Genomic DNA, 6,218 nt, shown 5'->3' with positions numbered 1-6,218 from the left:
AGAGGAAGCACAGGTGGGGAGGGGACATGGGGGACGCATAGAACTAGATGTATGAGGTAAGGCTGGTTTTGAAGAAGCAGAGGTCAAGTTGCCTGGAGGACACAAAGGCACAGGGCTCTATCACACCACTGGCTACACTGGTTTCTGCTTGGAGTTCAGGGTACACCAGGTCAATGAAGTTACAAGACCCTGCGCAACTGCTCATAGAGACTAGATAGAGTGCTGAGAAGAGAGCGAGCGTGGAACTTCGGGAAATATCTAATATAAGGGATGGGCCGTAGAACAAGAACCTACAATGGAGTCTGAGAAGGCAGGTCCTTCTGGCTCCAAGGAGATGAGGAGCTGGCGGTGCCAGGGAACCAAGGTGGCAGTCTGTCAACTAGCAGGAATTGGTAAACCCTGCCAAATGTTGCAGGCAAGAAAAGTAAGATGGGTAGAGAAGAAATACCAGATGATTGGACAACTATGGGGTTGCCTGTGATATTTGCAGAGGAGTTTTATTGCAATAAAGGGGACTGTAATCCGATTATAGAAGTAGGAATGAAACATTCCAGCGGACGTCTTTTTTGTTTTGTTTTGTTTTTCCAAAATTGGGTACAGGCATATTTCTGATCCCTAATCTTCCTCCAGAATCTTGCTATACCTCATCAAAAGTGAAGTCTATTTCCTATTTGCTTGAACCAGAGCAGGACTTTGCCACTGTTTTGATGAACAGGACGCCCTAGAGGTGATGCTGTGTGACTTCCAAGTTTAGATCATAAAGGGACTGAAGACCCCACCCTCCCAATCTCTCTCTCCTTCTCTCTATCTCCCGCATCCCTGGTTCCTAAAACCTACCACGCAGGCTGTGAGGCAGTGCAGGTCACACGGAGAGTCCACTTAGAGATATTCTGGCCAACGGACCCAGCGAACGTCGCAGTGCTAGCACCAGCCCCGGCTGCTACGGCGAGCAGCAATCTTTTCCAGGATTTTAGCCCCTAGGCTTTGAGCTGTGGCAGCTGATGCATCCGAGGCAGAGATGAGCCAACCCCCCCGAGCCCGTCTCTAATTGTAGATGGATATTTTAGATGTTTTAGGCCACTAAGCTTTGGATAATATTTTACGCAGCCATAGTAAATTGTATAGGCATGAAGGGGGAGAAAACCACAACTTTGCAAAGTGTTTGTTCAATTCTTTACTCAAATTTTTAAGCAGATTGTTTGTCATTCTATTATTGAGTTGTGGGAATTCTTTGTGTCTTGGATACCACTTATTTGTTAGGTATGGTTTTAGAAATATGTTCTCCTAGTCTTTGGGTTGCCTATTTATTTTCTTAATGATATCTTTCAACGAACAGAAATGTTTAGTGATAATAAGATCTAATTTCTTAAATTTTCTTTTGTAGTCATTGGTTTTTTGATTAATCTAAGGAACTTCTACCCACCTATTGGTAAAAATGTATTCTCATATATTCATTCTCTTTGAAATATTTTCACCCTCTGAAATTTTTATTCTTTTAGTTTCAATGATTATGTCTACATCTCAAATTAATTTGTGTTTATGATATAAGGCAAGAGTTAAAGGTTATTTTTTTGCCATATATGTATCCAGTTAACCATTTGCTGAAAGGTTTTCCTTTCTCCACTAGATTTGATAACTTTGTTGAAAGTGAGGGTTTGTTTGTGAGCTCCCTATTCTAGTTCACTGATCTATTTATCAGCCCTTATGCCAGCACCATACTGACTTGATTTATAGTAAGTCTGTAGTTCTCCACCTTTGAACTTTTTCAATATACCTTTGGATATTTTATCTTTTACATTTCTATATAAAATTTCAAATTTCCAATCAATGAATGACATGTGTTGTCTGTTAGTTTGGGTCTTCTTAAAATTTGCTCAAATGGTTTTTTTATTCGTATTCAACGTAGAAGTCTTGTACACCTTCGATCACATTTACTATTTTGGTTTTTGTAGCTATGGTAAAGAGAATTGTTTTTTAAATATTATTTTCCGATTGTTTGCTACTGGCATATAAAATAAAATTGATTTTTCTGTGTTAATCTTGTGTCCCTACAACACCGCTAAATCCAATATTCAGTTCTGCCTTTGTTTTGTAGATTTCATAGGATTTTCCACATAAGTAATCATGTTATCTGGAGAAGACTCTTTTCCTTCCTTGCTCATCTGTGCCTATTATTTTTCTCTTTTGTCTTATGACTAGTTTCTCTGGTACAACGTTAAATACAAGTCGTGAGAATGTGAATCTTCTTGATTTTAGAAAGTGTTAAATATTCTGTTATTGAATATAATTTTTTTCATATAATTTTTCAGAGATCTTTATAGACTGAGGGCATTCTTCTCTATTATTAGCTTATTGAGAGTTATTTTTTAAAATCACTAAGTGTTGAATTTTGTCAATGCTTTTTCTACAGCATTGAATAGAATATATATTTTTCTTTTTCATTACAATGTTAAAATGGCAAATTACAATGGTTGGCTTCAAATTTTAGATTAGTCTTGCCTTCCTGGGATAAACCTACTTAGTCATGATTTTGATATATTGTTATATTTGATTTACTAGTACTTTGGAAGTATTTTTACCAATATTAATGAAGATTGGGGGGTGAATTTTCTTTCTGTGTGTGCTCCTTTTAAGATTTTAATATCAAGCCTATGCTGGCTTCATAAAATAAGTTGGTAATTGTTCCCTACTATTTTATTTACTGAAAACTTTTTAGACTGATGATATTTCCTTATTAAATATTTGAGAAAATTTTCCAGTGAGAACCTATGAGTCTGAAGTGCCGGTAGATTTTGGGCAAAAAATTAAACATCTTTCAAATATATATATATTTTTTATGTATATTTTTATAGCTTTATATATCTATATCTTTATATATCATATATGTCTTTTATAAATATATAAAATACCTTTATATATATAAATACCTTTATATATAACATATATAAAACATATATATATGTATATATAAGACACATATATATGTTTTATTTTGTGCCAATTAGGCTAGTTACATTTTTCAGATACTCATTTTTTTTCATCTAAGTTGACACATTTGTTGCCATAAACTTGGTCATAAAATTTCCTTATTATACTTTTAATATCTATAGAATCTATAATGATAATATTTTTTTCATTTTTGATATTGAGAGTCTGTATTCTCTCTTTCATGTCAAGTTTAGTTTTATTACTTTTCTTTAGTACTATCCTTTCCTTTGTTATTTTCTTACCTGTTATTTACTTTGGCTTTAATTTGTTTTTTTCCTGTCTTCTTAAGTTGGAAACTTAGATCATTAATTTTAAATACCTTTCTTTTCTAATATATCTATTTAAAGCTATACATTTCCCTTTAAGCCCTGTTTTAGCTTCATCCCATACATTTTTATATACTAGATTTTCCTTATCACTTAGTTGAACATATTTTATAATTTCCTTGGATTTCTTCTTTGACCTATGGATTATTTAGTAGTATGTAATTTCTGAGTATTTGAGTTTTCCCTACTATCTTACTATTGTCTAATAGCTTTTAGGTTCTAATTTAATTCATTGTGGTCAGATAGTATATTATGTTTTAATTTACTGTGACTTATTCTATGGTTTAACATAGAGTTTATATTGATGAACATACTATATGCACTTGAAAGTATATTCTACAGGGCAGCTCAGGTGGCTCAGCAGTTTAGCGCCGCCTTCAGTACAGGGCCTGATCCTAGGGACATGGGATCAAGTCCCATGTCAGTCTCCCTGCATGGAGCCTGCTTCTCCCTCTGCCTGTGTCTCTGTCTCTGTGTCTCTCATGAATAAATAAATAAAATCTTAAAAAAAAAAAAGAAAGTATATTCTACAATTGCTGGATATAGGGTTTTGTAAATATCAATTAAGTCAAGACTGCTGATAGTGCTATTCAGACCATCTACGTCTTTACTGAGTTTTTTGTCTAAATATTCTTTTAGTTGGCAGAAGAAAAAAAGTAAAAGTCTTTATGCAGAATTGTGTTTTTCTCCCTTTAATTTTGTCAATTTTTATTTCAAATATTTCAAGATTTTGGTGTTAGCTGCAAAGATATATGTGATGGTTAGTTCATCCTTATGACTTAACTCTTATCACTGTGAAGTGTTCTTCTTTATCTCTGATAACACTTTTTATTGTGAAGTCCATTTTATCTGGTATTGCATAGTGATTCTAGACTTTTTATGCTTACTGTTTGCATAACATATCTTTTCTACTTATTTTCAACTTCCTTCTGTCTTATACAGAGCATATCTCTTGTGACAACAAGCAGTTTGGTCTTGCTTTTTTAAATCCATTCTGATAATCTCTGACTTTTAATTAGAGCGCTCACTGCATTAAACTTTAATGCAATTATTAATGTGATTGAATTTAGGCCTTATATTTTATTTTTCATTTGCTGTTTGACACTTCCCACACAGCTTCCCACTCAGTGTTTTTAGTCTCTGTAACTCCCTTCTTGCCTTCATTTAGATTATTTGAATACATTTAGAATTCCATTTTAATCTCTCCGTTGGTATTTTAGCTATACTTTTTTGTGTTGTTATTTTTCATTGCTTCTCAAGGTATTTCCATATACATCCATAGTTATGCAGTATACTTAGAGTTAATTTTGTACTATTTTGCACAAAAAATATTGAAATCCTGTAACTATGTAGGTACACTTATCACCCTTCATCCTTTATGCTATAGTTATGTAACATTTCTAACATACATTATAAACTCCACCAGAGAATGTCATAATTTTGTTTTAAATGGTACATGTTATTTTAAAGGAATTATAAGATTTTTACAATCATTCAGATCTTTAACAAACTGTGATGCTGTTTATTTTCTCCTAAAGAACCAAATTTCTATATGGTATTATTTCCCTTCACTGGAAGGACTTTTTTTTTTAATTCTTAGTTACCTTATATTTTTAAATATCTTCATTTTGCCTTTTATGTTGAAGAACATTTTCATTGCATGTAGAATTCTATGCTGAATCTTACTTCTCTTTTAACACTTTGTTAATGTGTTACCCTTCATCTTCTTGATGCCATAGTTTTTAATGATGAGCAGGGGTCAAGCATCCCAAGGCCAGATCCAGTTTCCACCTCAAGATGTTTGCAAGGGAGCTGAAGTTGGTTTCTGGGTGCCCAGTGCATGAACTGTGGCTGGCATGAGGTGTGGGTGCTGGTGCAAGCCTGCAAAACCAAAAAGGTCGCCAACATGCTGGTTGTTCATGAGCATAGACACACCCCTGTGGGGCTCATTGTCAGCTTCTTGCCCCTCCACCTCACTGTTTATTACACACTGTGAATGGGATTATATGACATGATGTCCCCAACCTGGACACTGTGTCAGAGGCCAAGCCTCACCTCATCGTATACAGCTTCTCTCTCCACCTGAGCAAAGGAGAGTCTGACATATTCTAGTAACTGTTCCCTGTGCCCAAAGATGACAAACACCTGGCCATCACCATTTCAAACCAAGATAACTACGTCTCCTTTCAAGTATGTGATCCACCTGGGCACAGTGGAGCAAGAGACTACAGGAAGCATGGAATGGTCTGGCACCCCTATACTACCAGCACACACAAGAGAGTCTTTCTGAGCACGGAGTGAGCCCACTTACTGGTCAGTACATGGACTTGGACCCAAGAGATGGGGAATAGTCAGAAAAAATTCTGTGTGCTAAGAGCATACATGCACACACACATCAGTGGTATTTCTTTTTCATCATTGAGAATAGCGCTATACTTGCTGTAAGATCCTTGAAGCCTAACTCCAACATCTAAGTCTTCTTGCAGATGGCTTCTATTTGGTCTTTTCTCTGGCAATTGGGTCATATTTTCCTGTTTTTCATTTTGTTTTGTGTTTTTGTATCATGGGCATTGTGAATGTTGTGTATGTAACTCTGGCTTCTCTTAAAAGATTTGGATTTGTTTGTATTGCCTGTTCTTTCTCTTGACCCTATTTCTTCATATGTAAAAAAATATATATATATTTTAATGTCAGATGTTGTATCTGAAAATGTATGGGTTTGGCTAATGTTATCTCCCTTTAGAGATGATTTACCCTATTCTCTGATAAGCAACAGCTCATGGACTGGACTGACTTAAAGCTGGTTTTCAGGGGCAGCCCGGGTGGCTCAGCGGTTTAGCGCCGCCTGCAGCCCAGGGCATGATCCTGGGGTCCCGGGATCAAGTCCCACATGGGGCTCCCTGC

At 35.6% G+C, this 6,218-nt stretch overlaps 1 pseudogene; it reads left to right on the top strand.

The window, feature by feature from the left end:
* Positions 1-295: 295 nt before the first annotated feature.
* Positions 296-5,615, top strand: LOC121487177 (annotated as a pseudogene).
* Positions 5,616-6,218: the final 603 nt, after the last annotated feature.

Source organism: Vulpes lagopus, chromosome 3 (genome assembly GCF_018345385.1).
Source record: "Vulpes lagopus strain Blue_001 chromosome 3, ASM1834538v1, whole genome shotgun sequence".
NCBI classification, from domain to species: Eukaryota; Metazoa; Chordata; class Mammalia; order Carnivora; family Canidae; genus Vulpes; species Vulpes lagopus.
This window is presented reverse-complemented; position numbering and strand designations above follow the sequence as displayed.